The sequence below is a fragment of the Anomaloglossus baeobatrachus genome, chromosome 9, assembly GCF_048569485.1.
Source record: "Anomaloglossus baeobatrachus isolate aAnoBae1 chromosome 9, aAnoBae1.hap1, whole genome shotgun sequence".
NCBI classification, from domain to species: Eukaryota; Metazoa; Chordata; class Amphibia; order Anura; family Aromobatidae; genus Anomaloglossus; species Anomaloglossus baeobatrachus.
Window position 1 is genome coordinate 124,423,880 of NC_134361.1, and position 22,236 is coordinate 124,446,115.

Below are 22,236 nucleotides of genomic sequence, written 5' to 3' on the forward strand. Positions count from 1 at the left end.
CGCATCTCCCAACGGGCCACCTAGGTCGCGATCTGTTGCCAGGCGACCTGGTGACCTACACCCGACATTGCGGGGAGAGGGGCTGGTATGCCCTAGACATGAAACAGATGGAAAGCCGCGGTGTACAGACGCGGCCCCGGATGTCGAGCTGGAGGAGGTCCTTGATGAGTGTGACCTCAAGTAAAGGCAGCGGCCCTCCGTTGCAGCCAAGTTGTCCCCGTTGGGACCCTCAGCACTTTGTTTTTCCGTTGAATGAATGACCACTAATCAATCCGAAGTTTCACCTGATCAGCAACCAGTGATTATCCCGTTGCCGGCAAGTTGTCCCCGGAGGGACTCTGTGTTTTACCGCCCACATGAGAAACTGCTCATGAACAAGGCCGAGAACTAGCAGGCCTCCCACGAACTTGTGGGTTTGTAAATAATTTGTGGGCTGGTTTTCCGTTCCGTACCTCCTCCGGAGAGGCAGATTGGAGGAAGGGCCCACAGCAGAGGAGGCTGGGGCCCGGCCACCACCTGGACCAGTGCCCATCCTCCGGGGGTCAGGGGTCCCCCTGGACATGGTGTCCCCTGAAGTGACAGCCGGGTGCGAGACACCGCCGTTCCCGCTCGGGTAACCTGGACTGGGGTAAAGGGGTGCTGCCTGTTTCTTAGGGGCAGCACCGAGGTTTAGGTTATTTGGGTGGGAGAGCGGATGACCACGAACCCGTCCGTTTTAATAAAAAAAAAAATGTTTACTGTTTGCAACGTTAAAGTACCGTGACTCCCGTAAGGGAAGATTTCTAAATATGCTTATATTAAATGTTCACATGTTAATTTATCTTTTGCAGAAACAAAAATAAAACCGGTGATGGACGGGCAGCCCGCGGACGGTCTGCATTTTACCAAGGGGGAGTGTGATGCCCTGGACTAGCCAGGTAGTCACATACATAACAACATACACACCCTCCACCCTAGACAGTTACAACAGTCAATCAAAAACCCTTGTTGCCTCCCTCCAGGGTCTGATGTCCACACCAGGTGGGGCGGAGCCAGGCGGTTGGCCCCACCCACCGAGGAGTTCACAGGCCTGGAGGCGGGAAAAGAGACAGATCAGTTTTGGAGGTGAAAGTGAGAGGCGTAAAACGTCTGCGTGTGCCTGGGTAGGAGCCCAGGCACTGACAGCAAGGTTGGCAGACGGTGGTGGCCGTCTGCAGGAGTTAGCAGAATTCTGTGGAACCATAGGACCGGGGTCGGGCGTTGGCCCGCCGGTACCGAACCGGGGAGCGTAGTGAAGCTAAGCACACAGGCAGGGCCATCGGACCCCGACCAGGCTTGGAGCCGCCGACAATAGTCAAATCCGAGTGTGACAGGAACCCCAGGGGTTCCCCAACAACCAAGACCCGACAGAAGGCAACAGTCCACACCGAGAGAATATACAGCCACCACCACAGGCTAGAGATCCAAGGGCCAGTGCCTGCGGGCAAAACGGGCTCCTACGGCACCTATACGCCGGGGAGCGGACTACCGGTGGGCAACCACAGGAGTCAGAACATTCTAACAGGTGCAGGGAAAGTCAGCCACCATCAGCCGTCCGGGGAGAGCACAACAACACTGCAGCCGGCTGCGGGACCCGGCCATCCGGCCGTTTGGTTTACCAGAGACTCTGTCATTGATTGTCTGAGTGAGTACACCAGTGCCGTCTGGCAAGCGCCGTGCTGCCCCTGCAACCCTGCACCCCAGCCGTCCAGCCTCCCCGTCACACCACCGGGATCACCAACCCCCTACCCATGAAGGGGACAACATCCTAGTTGCTCCCTACCATCTCTCCCGGGATCCCCGTCACCAGCAGCGGTGGTGCCATCATCACCACGTCCTGTGGGTGGCGTCACGAACTCTCTCCCCAAACAAACCATCCCCTTTCACTCACTGGTGAGGAGCGCTGCTCGAGTCCCCGGGTCCAACCCACCGCTCGAGCCACCGAGCAGCAGCAGAAGCCCCAGACCCGAGCGTGGCGAGCGCGTCCCCTCCGCCTGCGACATATACACTAGCATAGATAAAGATCTTTAGAAAAAGTATTTCTAAAGAACTTTTATCTTATGCTAATGAGCGTGGGGACCAGTCCCGAGGGCGTTTTTTTTCCCCTTAGCTAGTCGGCCCACATAGCATGCCACTGTGGGCGTACTAACATATTAATGAATATGCGGCAATGCCGCACATACCTCCCTCTTGTCGGCCATAGGCGAATGGATGCGCACTGGGCATAATGCGGAGTCCTTAGCACTTCCGGTCATGCACACTGTACCTCACTTAAGCTGCTACGCTTACTCCCAGCATCAGTTTAGTGCGCATGATCGGAAGCCTCGGGTACTCTGGATTATGCACACCGCACATCCATCTGACGCCATGAAGTGTGGTATGTGCGGCGGCGCTGCGTATTCATTAGCATGTTAGTATCCCACAGGGGCATGCTACCATGCTATGTGGGCCAACTAGCTAAGGGAACAAACTCCCTCAGGACTAGTCCCCACGCTCATTAGCATAAGATAAAAGCTCTTTAGAAATACTGTTTCTAAAGATCTCTTTATCTATGTTAGTATATACAGGGACGGTTAGGCAGGGATTAGCAATATGCACCCAGAACTGCTCGTGGTTTTGGGTGCATGTTGCACCTGACCGGTTCCCTTTTAAAGGCTGTGAGCCTGTGGAACTTTTCTTGATGGCCAACTACATCTTTTCTGATGGAGCAAAGGATCTAAGAGACACTGTTAGTGGAATTTTGTTCTCATTAAGAAAATCTACAATCAAACTACTGTGGTCAGGATTGCAGGGATTTATCAAATTAAATTAGTGAGTTTGCTATCTATGTCCCCTGTGCTGGACACAGCCTGAAGTTGGTGGGAACGTTGGCTTCAGACAGTAAAATTTGTAGACTTTGTTCAGCTTCTGTGTTCAGCTTCTGTATTAATTTTTGTTGGTTCTAATCATCACTGAAATGTATTTAAATCATCTGTAGGGAAAAATGTTGGTCCAGTGTCTGACACATGATGGTCATCACATTATGATGCTGTTCTTGCTCTGTATGGGGGTTTTCAGAAAATAAAACATGCATTGGATTCTCTATCAGTTGATAATGAACAGCAAGTGAATACAAGACCAGAGGCAGATGGATTAAGCACAAAAATGGAAAAACTGGAAACCATCTTTCTCATTACTTGGAATGACGTTAGAAATAGTGATGAGCGAGCATGCTTGTAACTACTCGGTACTCGCACGAGTATCGCTGTACTCGGGCTGCTCGGCGGGGACCGAGTAATCTCGCGATACTCGTGCTGTACTCGTGGTCTTCATTTCTGCATGTTGGCGCTCTTTTGAGAGCCAGCACTCATGCAGGGATTGGCTGGCAGACCACTGCAATGCCACAGCCCTGTTAGTTGTGGAATTGCAGTGATTGGCCGGCCTGCACAGCGTGACCGAGCCTTTATACCGGCCGGCGCGCTGTGCTCTGCTCACAGCTATCCAGACAGTCAGTGCAGGGAGAGTGTCGCTGATTCAGGGAAAGCTTTGCGGCCCTTTATAGCTTTTTCAGTTGCAGGGCTGCAAACAGTGTGACCAAAAGTCCTTCTCAGGACTATTCTAGTTGTATACAGGCAGGCAGGGTATAGCCAGGTCGGAATACAGGCTAGTGACCAGAAGAGTCCTTGTCAGGACTATTGTAGCAGTATACAGGCAGGCAGGCAGGCAGGCAGGGTATATAGCCATTCCTAGTGGTGACCGTATACCAGCCTTCATCATATCTGGGGCTGGTGTACACAGTCTAAAACAGTCCAGATAGTGTCAGACTTCTCAGTAATTGTCGCTCCTAAAAACCAGTTAGGTTCTTATTGCGTCCGTGCTTGCATTTAAAAACAGCACGTGTGTGGCAGTCGGTGGCAGGGTACAGGTGCGCGTTTTGCACAAACTATTATATAACGCACAAGTCTAGTGTATAATACACGTCAGTCAGCAGTGTCTGATAGTGTCAGACTTCTCAGTAATTGTCGCTCCTAAAAACCAGTTAGGTTCTTATTGCGTCCGTGCTTGCATTTAAAAACAGCACGTGTGTGTCTGTCGGTGGCAGCGTACAGGTGCGCGTTTTGCACAAACTATTATATAACGCACAAGTCTAGTGTATAATACACGTCAGTCAGCAGTGTCTGATAGTGTCAGACTTCTCAGTAATTGTCGCTCCTAAAAACCAGTTAGGTTCTTATTGCGTCCGTGCTTGCATTTAAAAACAGCACGTGTGTGGCAGTCGGTGGCAGCGTACAGGTGCGCGTTTTGCACAAACTATTATATAACGCACAAGTCTAGTGTATAATACACGTCAGTCAGCAGTGTCTGATAGTGTCAGACTTCTCAGTAATTGTCGCTCCTAAAAACCAGTTAGGTTCTTATTGCGTCCGTGCTTGCATTTAAAAACAGCACGTGTGTGTCTGTCGGTGGCAGCGTACAGGTGCGCGTTTTGCACAAACTATTATATAACGCACAAGTCTAGTGTATAATACACGTCAGTCAGCAGTGTCTGATAGTGTCAGACTTCTCAGTAATTGTCGCTCCTAAAAACCAGTTAGGTTCTTATTGCGTCCGTGCTTGCATTTAAAAACAGCACGTGTGTGTCTGTCGGTGGCAGCGTACAGGTGCGCGTTTTGCACAAACTATTATATAACGCACAAGTCTAGTGTATAATACACGTCAGTCAGCAGTGTCTGATAGTGTCAGACTTCTCAGTAATTGTCGCTTCTAAAAACCAGTTAGGTTCTTATTGCGTCCGTGCTTGCATTTAAAAACAGCATGTGTGTGGCAGTCGGTGGCAGCGTCAGGCTCCATATTGTCCCTGGATAGAGACGTGCATGATGGCCTGTAAACATGAAGTGCCCATTGTAAGGAAGTGGGTCTATTGTAGTATAGCCCTTAGGCAGGGCAGCCAAAAATTTGGAGGCTCCACATTGTCCCTGGATAGAGATGTGCATGAGGGCCTCAAAACATTGTTCCCATTGCAAAGGAGCGGGTCTCCTGTCGTTGTAATGCCCATTCAGAAAGAATGGGCGAAAATATTTACCACTGGGGGTATACCTGAAACAACGGCTTAACTATTGTAACGGTCACCATGATGGCGCATGAGGAGAAGGAGGAGCAGTCCAGCGAGTAGCCAAAGTCCAGAAGTGTGTTACCATGGGTGAGTGGAGGTACATGGCAAATTCCCGTTACAAACTTTAAATTCCGCTGTAATTTGCTGTTGGTGTGTGTGGTGAAGTCTGGCCAAATCCAACCCTTGTTCATCTTGATCAGAGTCAGCCTGTCAGCATTTACAGTTGACAGGCGGGTGCGTTTATCTGTAATGATTCCACCTGCGGCACTAAAAACACGCTCTGACAAAACGCTAGCGGCAGGGCAGGCCAGGACTTCCAAGGCGTAGAGAGCCAATTCATGCCACGTGTCCAGCTTGGATACACATTAATTGTAAGGCACAGAGGAATGTCGGAGTACAGTTGTTTGATCTGCAAGGTACTCCTTGAGCATCTGGCCAAACTTAGGATTTCTTGTGGCACTACCCCTCACCTCAGGGGCTGTGGTATGTGAGGGGCTGAGAAAACTGTCCCACATCTTAAAGACTGTTCCCCTACCTCTGGCGGATTGGACTTGTGCCCCTCTCGGCTGTACGCCTTGGTTGTCCACTGATTCCTGACCTATGCCGCTAGCGTTTTGTGAGGGGAATGCTTTGCCTACTTCCGTGACTATGGCCTTCTGGAACTGCTGCATTTTGCCTGACCTCTCCGCTTCGGGAATAAGAGACATAAAGTTCTCCTTTTAGTGTGGGTCTAACAGTGTTACCAACCAGTAATGATTGTCGGCCAAGATGTTCTTAACGCGAGGGTCACGAGACAGGCAGCTTACCATAAAGTCAGCCATGTGTGCCAGACTCTTAACAGCCATCACTTCAGTATCCTGACCAACACGATGACTGAACATGCTGTCCTCCTCCTCCTCCTCCTCATCATCTACCCTGTCCTCTGGCCAGCCACGCTGAACCGAGGATATGACTGCATGTCATATCCTCAATTTGGCCAGAGAGTTGCTCCATGTCTTCATCCTCCTCCTCGTCATAGTCCTCCACTGCACGTTGTGATGAGACGAGGCTGGGCTGTGTGTTATCATCACCCACACCCACTACTGTTTCTTGCTCAAACTCATCGCGCTCCGCCTGCAATGCATCATGGTTGTTTTTTGAGCAGAGACCATTTTAGAAGGCAGAGAAGCGGTATGGTGATGCTAATAATGTCGTCATCGCCGCTCACCATCTTGGTGGAGTCCTCAAAGTTTTGGCGGATGGTGCATAGGTCGGACATCCATCTCCACTCCTCAGGTGTTATGTGTGGAGTTTGACCCATTTCCCGACGGCTTAGGTGATGCAGGTACTCAACAACTGCCCTCTTCTGCTCACATATCCTGACCAACTTGTGCAGAGTTGAATTCCAACGCGTGGGGACATCACACACCAGTCTGTGAGCCGGAAGATGCAAACGGCGTCTTAAGCCGGCAAGGCCGGCTGAAGCAGTAGGTGACTTTCGAAAATGTGCAGACAGGCGGCGAACTTTTACCAGCAGATCAGACAGCTCTGAGTATGACTTTAGAAACCGCTGAACCACGAGGTTGAGCACATGGGCCACGCATGGAACATGTGTCAGCTGGCCTCGCCTCAAAGCCGCCACCAGGTTCCGGCCATTGTCACACACGACCTTTCCTGGCTTTAGGTTCAGAGTTGTGAGCCAGTGATCTGCCTGCTGTTTCAGAGCTGTCCACACCTCTTCTGCATTGTGGGGTTTGTCACCTATGCAGATTAGCTTCAGCACTGCCTGTTGCCGCTTCGCCGAGGCAGTGCTGCAGTGCTTCTGTGTCGCCCTGGACAAGCCAGGGGCCACAGAGCACAACACTTAAACACCCCACACTCCCTGCAGGCATATCATAGTCAAAACACAAAATCCTTGTTGCCTTCCCCAGGGGCTGTTGTCCACACCAGGGTGTGGAGCCAGGCGGTTGGTCTCCACCCACCGAGGAGGAGGGAAAACACAGGCAGTGAGAGTTAAGCTAAGGAAGTGGAAGGAGGAAAGTAGTAGAGAGGAGAAAAGTGACAGCAAAGAGCCTGAAGTTGGTCCGGGTGTGTGGCCCGGACAGGACAGCAAGGTTGGCAGGATGTGGTGACCGTCTGCAGTGGAGGCCGATTGGAGTCTGCCGTAAGGACCGTGGACGGGTGGTGACCCGGCCGTACCGGACCGGTATACAAAGAGAAGCCAGCACCATTGGCAGAGGACTTTCGGATCCCGGCAAGGCTTGGTGTCGCCGTGAATTTGCCAAATCCGTTAGTGAAGGGAACCTCAGGGTTTCCAAACAGCCAAGTCCAGATAAAAGGCAACCGTACAACCGTGAAGGGGAGACACCGCCACCGCCAAGGGCAACCGTCTCCCAGGGCCAGCGCCTGTGGGCAAAAGGGGCTCCTCCGGCCCATATCCAGGTCGGGGAGCGGGTTACCGTTGGGAAACCATCACTACCAACACTTAACTTAGGTGCAGGGAGAGACAGTCATCACTAACCTGCAGGGAGGAACAACCGCAGCCGTCCGAGTGACCCGTCCATCCAGCCACTTGTTTTACCGTGAACTGTGTCATCATCATTGGGCTGAGTGAGTACCTCCGTGCCGTGCGGCACAGCGCTGCCCCTGCGACCCTGCACCTCATCAGGCCCCGCAACCCGCCTGTCATCCATCTCTACCCCATCACCAGGCCCCGGGACAACCAACCCCCCTACCCACGGAGGGGAGAAATAACAACAAAGCTGCTCCCTGTCACAGGCTCCCGGGATCCCCGTCCAGAGCAGCGGTGGTGTCCACACAATCACCACAACCGTGGGTGGCGTCACGGACAATATCCCCAAAACCCAAACCACCCCTTTTCACTCACGGGCGAGTAGCGCCGCTCGAGTCCCCGGGATCCGGCCATCGCTCGAGCCAACGAGCAGCAGCAGCCGTAGAGCAGCGTCAGCCGGACCCGAGCAGTGGGAGAGCGCACCGTCCCCTCCTCCGCCCGCGACACTTCCAGCTTGGGACTGGTGTGGAGGGTAAAGTGGATCAGGATGCGCAGGAGGAGGAGGAGGCTGAGGAGCATGACATTCCGGAGCTGTAGAGTGTGTGTGAAACCCTGACTGAGGTAGGGCCTGCAAAACTTGGTGTGTGAAGGACGTGTTCCGTCCCTCGCTCAGACTGGGTCTCAGCTTGCACAATATTAACCCAGTGTGACGTCAACGAGATGTAGCGGCCTTGCCCACATACACTTGTCCACGTGTCTGTGGTTAGGTGGACTTTGGCTGAAACAGCGTTGTTCAGGGCACGTGTGATGTTTTGTGACACGTGGTTATGCAATGCGGGGACGGCACACCGGGAGAAATAGTGGCGGCTGTGGACCGAGTAACGTGGGACAGCTGCCACCATCAGGTCGCGGAATGCTTCTGTCTCAACCAGCCTAAAAGGCAACATTTCCAGCGCAAGCAGTCGCGAAATGTTAGCATTTAGAACTGTGGCATGTGGGGTGTTGGCAGTGTATTTGCGCCTGCGTTCAAAGGTTTGCTGAATGGATAACTGAACGCTGCGCTGGGACAAGGACGTGCTTGATGATGGTGTTCTTTCTGCGTAGGCAACTGCAGGTGCAGGAGTGGAGGAGGCTTGTTCGCAGGCAGCATGGACAGGGGATTGGCTCGCATACACAACCAGCGAAGACGTAGCAGTGACATCAGCAAGCACTGCTCCTCGACTCTGTTGTACTTCCCACAAAGTCGGGTGCTTGGCTGACATGTGCCTGATCATGCTGGTGGTGGTCAGGCTGCTAGTTTTGGTACCCCTGCTGATGCTGGCATGGCAGGTGTTGCAAATGGCCTTTTTGGAATCATCTGGAGCCAACTTAAAAAACTGCCAGTGTCAGAGTTCCGGGTTTTCCAGTTTTCTTTTGAAAGAGCTTGCCCTTTGTTAACATGGAGTTTTCTGTTCTGTTGCCCTACTTCCTGTCCATCTGTTTAAAAGCCGCCCCTAAAGCTTAGTCCAGTGCCTGAGTATACTGCTTCCTGTGTGCTCTTGCCCTGCTGCTTTTGGTTCCTGATTGTTATTCGGATCCTCTTGGAAAACAACCGACACCGACTCTGGACTTCATCTGGTATCATCTAGCTGTGCCCGGACTCCGTTTGCCGTCTTTGGTCGGCACTTCTGCCCGGTTCCTTCCGTTTAATACCACTCTGGACTCACATCACGTACGGACATTTTTGGACTTACCTATTGCCCTTTTGTGTCCCGGCTGCTGCGTATTTAGGGCTTCTGGGGTGATTGCCAGACAGTCCCTGTATAGGGGTTCGCTCTTGGTGGTCTCCCTGGGGGAGTCCGGTGCGCGGTCCCGGGAATTCCCTTTCGCTCCGTCCCTGGAAGGTATTTCCTGTATTTATGTTCTACTGTGTTTTTGTTCCGTTTATGTACATATTTGCTGGTTGCATATTATAAACGTCTTGCACCAAGAACTCGTCTCTGGTTGTCATTGCCCTAACGCAATCGAAATCCTCAATACATACAATAGTATTACAGCCAGACTCGGGAAGACCTAACATTTGTACAGGCACCTTGTCGTGTTGTTCCGGGGAACAGTTGCCTGACGTCTGCCTGGGGCCACCACTCTGCTTCTTACTGCCTGTTGGGATGCTACGCCTCCCTCCCCCTGTGCACTGCTGTCCTCGCTCTGCATATCCTCCTGCCAGGTTGGGTCAGTTACTGGATCATCCACCACGTCGTCTTCCTCTTCCGCACCCTGCTCCTCCTCCTGACTTCCTGACAATTGTGTCTCATCATCGTCCACCCCTTGTTGAGACACGTTGCCAACTTCGTGAGAACGTGGCTGCTCAAATATTTGGGCATCTGTACATACAATCTCGTCATGGCCCACTTCAACAGGAGCTGGCGAGAGGCCAGAATTTGTGAATGGAAACGTGAACGAACAGCTCTTCCGAGTGTCCAAGTGTGGGATCAGTAATGTCCGTGGACGTGTACTCGGCCTGGTGGTAGGAAGGAGGATCAGGTTCTGAAATGTGCGGTGCAGTATCACGGCTACTGACACTTGACCGTGTGGAAGACAGAGTGTTTGTGGTGGTGCCAATCTGACTGGAAGCATTATCCGCTATCCAACTAACAACCTGTTGACACTGGTCTTGGTTCAAGAGCGGTGTACTGCTGCGGTCCCCAAGAATTTGGGACAGGACGTGCGAGCGACTAGATGTGGCCCTTTGTTGTGGCGAAATTAGAGCTTGCACACAACCTCGGTCTCTGCCTGCACCACCATCACGTCCACTTCCTTGTTTGTTGACAACGCCCTTGCGCATTTTGCAATGCTGTGCTGATGTGTATTCACTAGACTTGTGCGTTATATCCAAGTTTTTGCAAAACTCACACAAATGCAGCGGAAAGCTGCCACCAACAGGCACACACGTGCGGTTTTTAAATGCAAGCACGGAGGCACTAAGAACCTAACAGGTCTCTATCCAGGGACAACGTGGAGCCTCCCAATTTTTGGCTGCCCTGCCTAAGGGCTATACTACAATAGACCCACTTCCTTCCAATGGGCACTTCAGGTTTACAGGCCCTCATGCACGTCTCTATCCAGGGACAACGTGGAGCCTCCCAATTTTTGGCTGCCCTGCCTAAGGGCTATACTATAATACACCCACTTCCTGACAATGGGCACTTCAGGTTTACAGGCCCTCATGCACGTCTCTATCCAGGGACAACGTGGAGCCTCCCAATTTTTGGCTGCCCTGCCTAAGGGCTATACTACAATAGACCCACTTCCTTCCAATGGGCACTTCAGGTTTACAGGCCCTCATGCACGTCTCTATCCAGGGACAACGTGGAGCCTCCCAATTTTTGGCTGCCCTGCCTAAGGGCTATACTACAATAGACCCACTTCCTTCCAATGGGCACTTCAGGTTTACAGGCCCTCATGCACGTCTCTATCCAGGGACAACGTGGAGCCTCCCAATTTTTGGCTGCCCTGCCTAAGGGCTATACTATAATACACCCACTTCCTGACAATGGGCACTTCAGGTTTACAGGCCATCATGCACGTCTCTATCCAGGGACAATGTGGAGCCTCCCAATTTTTGGCTGCCCTGCCAAAGGGCTATACTACAATAGTCCCACTTCCTTACAATGGGCACTTCAGGTTTACAGGCCCTCATGCACGTCTGTATGCAGGGGCATTGGTGAACCTTACAATTTTGGACTGCCCTGGCAAAGGAAAATACTACAAAGACTCACTTCCTCAAAATGGGCACATTAGACTCAAGAGGCCTTCATGTACGTCTCTTCTCAGGGACATCGGAGTGCCACACAATGTTTTCACGTAAAATCTTTCATGTATTAATCTCAAAAAGTAACATACACCAGCTCTATCTCACTATTGGGTATGTGCCCCTAACATTTCTGCCATGAAAAATCATTTTGGGGTCATTTTGGAAGGTTTTCTGGTGAGTCCGTAAAAATGGCGTGAAACGCGGACAAAATTGTTCACAGCTGTGACTTTTGAGTGATAAATGCTTCAAGGGGTCTTCCCCATGCTGTTGCCATGTCATTTGAGCACTCTTCTGAGACTTTTGTGACATTTTTAGGGTTTCTACATGCTGCCGGGGGGTCATTTCACAAAAATACTCGGGTCTCCCATAGGATAACATTGGGCTCGTTGCTCGGGCCGAGTACACGAGTATCTTGGGAGGCTCGGCCCGAGCTTCGAGCACCCGAGCTTTTTAGTACTCGCTCATCACTAGTTAGAAAGCATCAGCAAAACAAGCAGGGCCCTGCAATCACAGAAAGTGAACATCCTTGCTGCCATGAATCTTCTTGAGTCTATGAAGACCGATCTCCTGGAAACTAGATACAAATTTCTGAATATGCATTCAAAGCCAGGAGAATGTGTCTAAATACAGATTACAGTGATGGGGAAAAATGGGATTAAAAACAGTGTGCATTTTAGTAGAGACGGTAATGCTGGATCAGAAGAAAAGGTTCCTCTCATTAAAACTGAAAAGTTCAAGGTGGAAACTTTCCTCCCCATTTGGGAGTCTAATCTTTGAACTGACAAAACTTGCCGAAGCTTATTCACAGATTGGAAATCTGTTTTCCTTCTTAAGTGAATTGAAATCCATTGATGCTGATGCACTAAAGAAAGTGTGAACATCTGGCTAATATCTATCACAAAGACCTGAATTACGATGACCTTTTCAAATGAGTGTGAGTATCTCGAGCACTACATGGCTCTTGATGAAAATGGAGACACACTCCCTGTACGGCACTAAAAAATGTGAAATCCCTGTTCCCGAATGTGTCAATTACACTCAGATTGTTCATTTGCATGATGGTGACAAACTGTACTGGAGAACGTTCTCTCTCAATACTGAAACTTATAAAGAACTGCTTTGTAGCAGAATGGGGCAGTATAGGTTCAACTGGCTTTCACTTGTGCATGGAAAATGACATTGTGACCATTGACTTCAAGCCAGTAATAAGGCAAGTCTCTGGAAAGAAATGCCACAAATGCTTTTTTTTAATAAGACATTCGTACTTTCATGCTGTGCCATATAATCTGTGTGGTTTACTGAGTATTATTGTGTTTTTCATGTTTTTCATGTTGATTAGTTGCTTCTGTACAGCAGGTTTTATTTACTTTTTTTTTTTATTCCTGTGAGTGCTTGTCGTAGGGGCCCCGACACACTGGTTTGCCCAGGAGCCCATAATGCTGTTTCCACGGTTCTGCCTGTGGGGGCAAACTGGAGATCATATGACCCATTTTCTTAACAAAGTGGGGAAATATGTAGATGGAACTGAGATGGAATGAAATAAATAAAAAGCGGGAGTATTGATGGTGGGTAAGCATTATATATGCAAGGAAACAAAGCTCTTTTAAAAGAAACTTGTCAGGTCCAATATGCACCCAGCACCACCAGCAGTTCTGGGTGCATATTGCTAATCACTGCCTAACAGTCCCTGTATACACTATCATAGATAAGGGGATCTTTTAGAAAAAGTATTTCTAAAGATCTTTTATCGTATGCTAATGAGCGAGGGCACTAACCCCCTGGGCATTATTCCCCTGGCTAGTCTACTCCATTATTATGTTAGTATGCCCTGTAGGCGTGCTAACATGCTAAAGAATGCGCAGCGTCACAGGATGATCTCACTCACCTCTCCGCCACTATCGCGTCCGATGCAGGATTTTGGCTCAGTGCGCATGACCTCGTAGATTTGGTCATGTGCACTATGAAGCCGGGTATACACATCCTGGCTTCAAACTGAAGTAGTGTGTATGACCAAAGCTCCGGGGTCATGTGCACTGAGCCAAAATCCAGCCTTGGACATGATGGTGGCGGAGAGGTGAGTGAGATCATCCTCCTGATGCTACGCGTTCATTAGCATAATTGCACGACCACAGGGGCGTACTAACATGCTAATGGAACCGACAAGCCAGGGGAATTAATGCCCAGGGGGCTAGTGCCCTTGCTCATTAGCATACCGTAAAAGATCTTTAAAAATACTCTTTCAAAAGATCTCTTTATCTATGCTATTAGATACAGGGAAGGTTAGGCAGGAATTAGCAATATGCGCCCAGAACTGCACGTGGTTCTGGGTGCATATTGGACCTGACAGGTTCCCTTTAAATAATAACTGTCCCACAATGTACTTGAGCCTTTATTGGTATATTTTACTCAAACATTGTCTCATCGTTGAGTTTAGAGCCATGCTGTTCAGTTTCGAGGAGTCCACTGAGAAGTGGCCATGAGTACTGCTTGGCCAGGGTTTGGAAACATTTGTTTCTGTTCATTGTGGCTTACAGCTAAAGGTCCAGTCACACTAAACAACTTACCAGCAATCCCAACAACGATACAACCTGATAGGGATCGCTGGTAACTGGAGCCGGCACTGACAGCTGAGAGCGGCGGATGCTGGTAACGAAGGAAAATATCGGGTAACCAAGGTAAGGGCTTCTTGGTTACCCGATATTTACCGTTCCTTACCAGCGTCCGCAGAAGCCGGCTCCTGCTGCCTGCACATTTAGTTGTTGCTCTGTTGCTGTCACACACAGCGATGTGTGCTTCACAGCGGGAGAGCAACAACTAAAAAATGGTCCAGGACATTCAGCAACAACCAGCGACCTCACAGCAGGGGCCAGGTTGTTGCTGGATGTCACACACCGCAACATCGCTAGCAAGTTGTGCCTCAGCAGCGATGTTGCTAGCGATGTTGCTTAGTGTGACGGTACCTTTTAGCCACGGTGTGTAGAAAAAATGCATTCATTTTAGACTGGCTGTGATGTACAGTATCTTACACATATGTGAAGTACAATACACTTTTTCCTCTTTCCTGCTGTTTCCTTTTTTTCTTCCCATGAGTACAAAACACTCTGGTATTAATAGTTTCCCTACTACTTCAGGTATATGAAACGCCCAACCTTTACTCATTGAGAGCATTGATCTCCGTTACTAGTGTGCGGGGACCATCATGTAGCATGGGCTTTGTAAGAGGCAGGCTACGAGGTGTATGTCTAGACATCTAAGAGGGAAAAAAATCCTTAAGTCCAGATGGGGGAGGAGATGTTACAAGAAATCGCACATGTTTTTAATATACAGCTTGGCACAGTTAAGATCACTGACTTCTTACATGTTCATAGCATTTAATGCATTGCCAAGGATCAGAGGTCAAAACTGGATATTTCAATATATATTGTGGTTTCTCTTGTTTGAGTGATACATTTTTTTTTTTGTGTAAAAATATTACAAACATTTTAGCATATATTAAAAAAATAACTGATATTTTATTTTTGTCAGAAATCAATAGTGAAAATATACTTTATAATAATCTCATAGAACAAATCTCCTCTTGGGCAGATGATTTATTCTTAGTTCATGGATAAAAAATGCATATTCACTGAATACAGAACATATATTAAAATGAGGGATGACAGATGGTGCTCATAAAGTGCTATGGAGAACTGTTGTTTCAGGAGAACTCTCATCAGAATGTCTGAATGCATCAAGATCGCATCACCCGGTACGGCCGCACACTCTCCGGACAGGAGTGTGTCCGCTGCATAGAAATACATGCAGCCGACCTGATCCTGTCAGGAGAGAAGCTGGCCGGTCCAAGCGATTTAAGGCCTCATGCGAATAAAGTGCCAGTGGGACTCCAGCCCAACTCCTCCCCCCCTTTTCATAGCATTTTAAAAGCCCAAATGATCATTTCCTATTTCAGCAATGGGAAAATGTCTTCACTGAATCCAGATTTTACCCATGAAATAGTCATGAAAAATCACTTCAGGAAAAAGAAGCAAATTTCTCTGATAATATATTTGTACTAGAGCTTGTTAATTTTTCTGTGTACTATTGATTTATGAAATAAATACAAAAACTATGGTTACTCTGTGTTTTGTTAGCTTGGGTTACAATTTCAGGGTTTATTTGAACTGAAAGGGAAAAAATGGGCCAGTATAAGAAGTGAGAAATTGACGACTTCGGGAAGGGTCAGAGCAGCACAAGTCCAGTACATGCAGACTCCATAAGATCTCTTAATATGAGGGGCTTTTTACACATGTAACGGACAATAAATTTATTACCATATGGTATGTGTGTCTGATGAGCCACGGTGCAGACTTCGGCCCAACCCCCCCTTCCCTTCCCCTTCCCCTTCCCCTTCCCTTTCCCTTTCCCTTTCCCTTTCCTTTCCCTTTCCCTTTCCCTTCCCTTTCCCTTTCCCTTTCCCTTCCCCTTCCCTTCCCCTTCCCTTCCCTTCCCTGAATTTTGGTCAGATGTATGGATACTTGCAGCTTACCCATCACCCATCCTGATATGAATGTCCCCCATCCTAGGCCCTTTCCTGGTATATCTCCCTCCCGTGCAGCATCCCCATCCTGGTACAGTGGGGAAAATAAGTATTTGATACACTGCCGAATTTGCAAGTTTTCCCACCTACAAAGAATGGAGAGATCTGTAATTTTTATAGTAATTACACTTCAACTGTAACAGAATCTCCCCCACAAAATCAAGAAAATCATATTGTATGATTTTTAAAGAATTAATTTGCATTTTATTGCATTAAATAAGTATTTGATCCCATACCAACCAGCAAGAATTCTGGCTCTTATAGACCTGCAATTTTTTTTTTCTTTTCTTTAAGAAGCCCTCCTCCTCTGCACTCATTACCTGTAATAATTGCAGCTGTTTGAATTTGTTGCTTGTATAAAAGATACCTGTCCACATACTCAATCAATCACACTCCAACCTCTCCACCATGACCAAGGTCAAAGAGCTGTCTAAGGACAAAATTGTAGACCTGCACAAGACTGGGATGGGCTGCTTGATGAGAAGGCAAGAACAGTTAAGTGCAATTATTAGATAATGGTAGAAACACAAGATGGCGATCAATCTTACCCGAGCTGGGGCTCCATGCATGATCTCGCCTCAGGGTGAGGATGATTTTGAGAAATGTCAGGAATCAGACCAGAACTTCATGGGAGGACATGGTCAATGACCTGAAAGGAGCTGGTACCACAGTCTCAAATATTACCATAAGTAACACACTATGCCATCATGGATTAAAATCCTGCAGGGCACGCAAGATCCCCCTGCTCATGCCAGCACATGTCTAGGCCCATTGGAAGTTCGCTAATTACCATCTGGATGATCCAGAGGAGGCATTGGAGAAGATCATTTGGTCAAATGAGACCAAAATAGATCTTTTTGGTAACCACTCCACTCGCTGTGTTTGGAGGCGGAAGGAGGCTGAGTACAACCCCAAGAATATCATCCGAAACATGAATCATGGGGGTGGAAACAAGTGGGACAGGACGACTGTGTAAGATGGTGGTCGTAATTATTAAAGTAATGTTAGGTAGGATTGTATAGTGTAATGTATAAGATGTAGCAAAGTTGAGAATGTTACTATGTAAAAATGTAGCAGTATTGATGTAATCTATGTATATTGGCATAAGATGTAATGCAATAAAGAATGCTTAATAAGGTATTATAAGTGTTAAAGGTATGCAGGTGAAAGGTTAAATCTGTCCAGGAACAGACAGTAGACAGTTGGGATTTTGGGATTAGCCTATGGGGAAGGAGCTAAAGCTAAGAGAAATGGTTTCTATGGGAATGTCAGTTAGGACCCAGCCTGTGACAGAAACAGACCTCAGGTCTGAGGAGCAGCAGAGCTTCATGAGATGGTGTCCTGAAGAGAGGGAGACCATTCTATTGAATGTGACTGAGGAAAAGTGGGAACAACTGAAAGTGGAGGTGGTGACCCTGACAGTGATCTAGTAGAGTGCACTGACCGAAGTAATGAGTGACAGAAGCTATTCCTGGTTTAAGACAGAGCAGGACAAGGAACAAAGGGAGTTTCTTGAACGGCTGTCCCTGAGGCCTCTTTAGTAGCTTATAGCTCAGTCCAGCCATATTAGCAAGATCCCGCTAAGAGGGAAATGTGCCGCCCCACTCGCAGCAGCCGAGCTGCTCGGATCCGGACCTTCTGTGGGTGGCTCGAGGGTCTCCGGACCCGGGGGTCTCGCGGTCACTTCGATCAAAAAGGGGGTTTGTAGTGGTGGATGTAGGAAGAATATGTATGGGCTGAGCCGTATTAAGTTCGTCACGCCACCCACGGTATGTGGTGAGGTTGGACACCACCGCTGCAGTGACTGGGCACCAGGGGGAGATGTTTTGCAGCAAGTTGTTAACCCCTCCGTGGGCAGGGATGGTGGCCTCGGGACCCGTTGGGGGTTTGGTGTAGGGAGATTGGCGACCGCAAGGTGCTGGTGTACTCCCTATTGAAGGAAACAGACGAGTCTCTGGTAAACCAAGGTGATGGTGGTCAGTGCCCGCAGCCAGCTGCGTTCTGGTTCCCCCACCCGGCTGGTGGTCTCTGTCTTTCTCCTGCACCTTTGTGAAATGGTGGACTGCCTGTGCTTGCAACTTCAGGAGTCCGCTCCCGGCTGGATGTCTCCTAAGGAGCCTTTGCCCGCAGACGCTGGCCCGTGGGATCTCTGAGCCCTGGCGGTGGCCTTTTATCCCCCTCGGTGGGCTGTTGTCTTCTAATAGGGACTTTGAGTGGGACAGGACCTCTAGTCCTGGCCTCAATCGGTAAATTAACCGGTTCCAGTCGCTTCTTTCCCCGGCTTCAGGGTTCGAGTACCCCCCTGTGTGCTCCGGTTTCCGAGTCGGTTCCCCGGGTCGGTACTGGTGGGCCACTACCCTGTCCCGGTCCACCTCGGTTCCACCGAGCTGCACACAGCTCCAGCCCACACTCCTCTCCAACTTGAACTCTAAAACTGATATGACTACTTTCCCGGCCCCGGGCTGTCCAAACTCCTTGGTGGGCGTCTTCCAACTGCCCGGTTACGCCCCCTGGTGTGCCCATCTAGCCCTGAGGAGGGTGACTAGGGTTTTAAAGGTTGTCTGATGTCACTTGCGAGGGAAAGGTGTAGTGCAGGGGCCTATCTGTGACTACCTGGCCCAGCCAGGGCGTCACAGAAAGGACATGGAACTTCTTGAGGATGAGAATGACTTCCAAGCACTGTGATGTAGGACTAGGCTGGGTGGTGTTGGAAAGAAAAGAACTTCTAGCGGTTAGAACAACTGAAGAAGTGAAGGATCTGTGTTTAAAGATAATCTGTGATACCGAAATGCCCAAGAAGAATTGGGTCTACTATCGAAGGTGCATTGTTGTTACCAAGTTACTTTTTTTTATTAACTTGTGGTCTCCCTCACGGTATGTGCACAAGATCTGGACCCGTCGAGTCCAGAATACTCTCTGCAGGAGACTGCAGTTGCTCATACCCACAATCTGGCAATCTGGGTTCGTGGAGCTGTGGTCTCTCGCTGTGTTCTCCCTGCGGACAACGCTTGCAACTCCACAGCAAAGGATTGACATACTTGTGGGTTGGGAAGCCAAACCAGAGGGCAGTTTACGCTGCGGGCAGTACACGCACACTGGACATGGGATTTCTATTAATCCCATCCACTCTGCTTGTACTGTACAGTGCAGAATTTTGGACGCAACAAAAACACGCTGCATCCAAAACGCTGTGAACCCTGATCATGGGCACGCAGCGTCAATGAACTGTGTACCATCTGGTCCTGGATGGCCAAACCATTGGCGACATGCGGCCTGCAAAGGCAGATCACCTTCGAAGTGCAACAGCACACACCCAGCTAGGACCTCCATTTTCATGTAGCATGCCGGGATGTGGCAGACTATTACCTTGTTCATGACTACCACCCCGTGCCATGTTACAACTGCACCATATTGAAGGTAGGGTGGATGGGGTTATGTATCATGAGATTTTTGGCCAACAATCTCCTTCCCTTAGTAAGTGCATTGAAGATCGATCGTGGCTGGGTCTTACAGCATGACAATGATCTGCAACACAGCCAGGCCAACTAAGTAGCTCCGTAAGAAGCATTTTCAAGTTCCTTGATTGGCCTAGTCAGTCATCAGACTTGAACTCAATAGAAAGTCTTTGGAGGGAGCTGAAACTAAATGTTGCCCAGCGGCAGCCCCGAAACCTGAAAGATCTGGAGAAGATCTGTATGGAGGAACTACACCAAAATCCCTGCTGCAGTGTGTGAAAACTTAGTAAAGAAGTGCAGGAAATGTCTGACCTCTGTAATTGCAAACAAAGGTTTATATAGCAAATATTAAGTTCTGTTTTTCTATTGTATGAAATACTGATTTCATGTAATAAAATGCTAATTATTTAAAAATAATTCAACGGGATTTTCTGGATTTTGTTTTAAAATTCATTAAAGTGTACCTATGATAAAAAAAAAAAAAAAAATTATCCATTCTTTGTAGGTGGGAAAACTTGCAAAATCAACAGTGTATCAAATACTTATTTTCCCCACTATATATGCCTCCCATGCTGGGCCCATCCTCGTATATATCCCGCCGATCCTGGTATATATGTCCCCCATCCTGGGCCCATGCTGGAATATATGTCCAGCGTTCTGCCACTATTATTTAATTCTGAAAAACTATGCTACTCCCCTTCCTCCACTCACATGAAGTCCAACATCCTCTTCCATAGTAGCATCGAAGCTGTCAGCTGAATTTGTATACTAGTGACTGGCACCGCATTATGGCACTGCTAGTGACTTGCACACGGATGTCAGCTGCCAGCCTTTGATTGGTCAGCACTGTGTATTGCAGTGCAGGAACCTGGCTGGTCTCCGCAATGTATTTCAGCATGCATTGGCAGGCCCCCCTTTCACAGAGGGTTTGACTACTACTCCCCTAAGTACGTGTAAATTTATATTTCATTGTCAGATTTGCCATTTGATGGTTTTCAGGTGTGTGTCCAGAAGCTTAGTCCAGTACATGAAGTTACTGAGAGTATTGTTGTCCATGATGATAACTTGCTGCATTGAAATGTAAATACCATCCTGCCATCAGGTGAAGTGTGCTTACCAATTACCAATAGGTGCTGCTGCAGATGTAGTTCCGTATCCATGTTACACTTAACATTATTTCCCAGTACCTGGCCTCTGAGATATGCTTGACTGCAGAAACATGCTTCATTGACATAACTGAGATCTCTAATATTATGTTCTCAGTCCAGAAGCTTACATTCTGTGCCAGACTCTGAAGGACATGGGTCCTCAGAGGCATGCTGGATCTAGCCTTACATCGAAGATGGCGTCATGTTCACCAGCGTCTGACCTGACTTGTGTGCTGTGATTTATGTTTTTTTGGCTGCAGTGGAACATTCATGCATATTTGACATAGGAAATGCCCCAGTGTAATGATAGCCTCCTGACAACATTCCTATAAATGACTCAACAGCAGATAGTCTGATGGCTTTACAGCCTCAGGCCTCCAGCTAGAGGCGATCCTCTTTCATATGTGTCATCTGCAGTTTTCTTGCTATAATGGTTGTTTATATTCTAATATGGCTGAAAGAAGTAGAAAAATGCCAATGTGCACCTCCAGTAATAGTACTATGGACATCACACCCGTCCGCATGCTTTAAAGTGACGATCTAAAAATGAGGGAAGGGTTGTAAATGTATTCTCTCAGCTCCTACTGGAAAATATTTAGCAGTGGAAACTATTTTGTGGAGAGTAGGGGAGGGGGAACTCTAGAAACGTGCCAATGTGGGAGAATCCCAGTGGGCTCTGAAAAGATAAGCAAATCAACTGACATGTGCCTTTTTCATACAAGACGTTTTCTCAATGTCAGTTACAATGTGGTGGGTAATGAGTATCTGATACACAATTTTTTATCTGTTGTAATGTAAAGTATAACACTAAACCACAAATCTACATATGGTTCTCCCAGTATAAAGTGTATAAAGACGATTGTGTGTGTTTATTCGCATTGGTTGTCACCCAGATTTTCCAAAATGTCTGCATATACCGTATTTTTCGGACTATATAGCCTATGGTGTATATAGCAGGATGGGAGCACATACCAGGATGGCAGTATAAAACAGGATGGGGTCTATACCAGGATGAGGGACATATATATACAAGGCAGGAGGATCATACACAAGTCAGGAGGATCATTACCAGGATGGGGTATCTTAGTAGAGAATTTGGGGACACTACCCCCATAACAGTGTCAGCAGCAGATCCTCGCCCCATAAGTGTGTCATGACCACGTTTTTTTGCTTAAAATTTTATTTTCCTTGTCTAAAACCAGGGTACGTCTTATATTCCGAAAAATCTGGTACTTTATGACACTGTACCGGAAGTGGTTATTTCAAGCAGTAAAACTTTACTTGGCCTCATTTTATAATATTGAAGTCTAATCAACCAAAAAATAGAACATATCCACACCAAAGATCTAACAACCGCTACAAATATTCCGACTTTCCAGCAATTTGGTGGTGCGGCAATCTGGCCTCTGAGCAGTGATGTTCAGCATTCTATGTAGTACAGTCGATAATCCATAAACAGAAGAAAAGAATGAGGAGCACTCACCGACAGTAGAATGCTCTTTTATTACTTCATCTTTAAAATCACGGCGCAGGACTACATAGGGATGAGAACGTTTTGCACCTGAATGTCCTTCAACAGGTCCTGACATCGAAGTCTATTCAGTTTTTTTTGACTATGAAACTTGCTGTTGAAAGTGAAAATCTCAGAAATGTACATGGCTGA

General features: G+C 48.2%; 1 protein-coding gene across 5 annotated transcripts in view; it reads left to right on the plus strand.

The window, feature by feature from the left end:
- STARD8 (StAR related lipid transfer domain containing 8) overlaps positions 1-22,236 on the plus strand; it is a 564,964-nt gene that overhangs the window by 378,925 nt on the left and 163,803 nt on the right. The gene's annotated exons all lie outside the window — the stretch shown is intronic.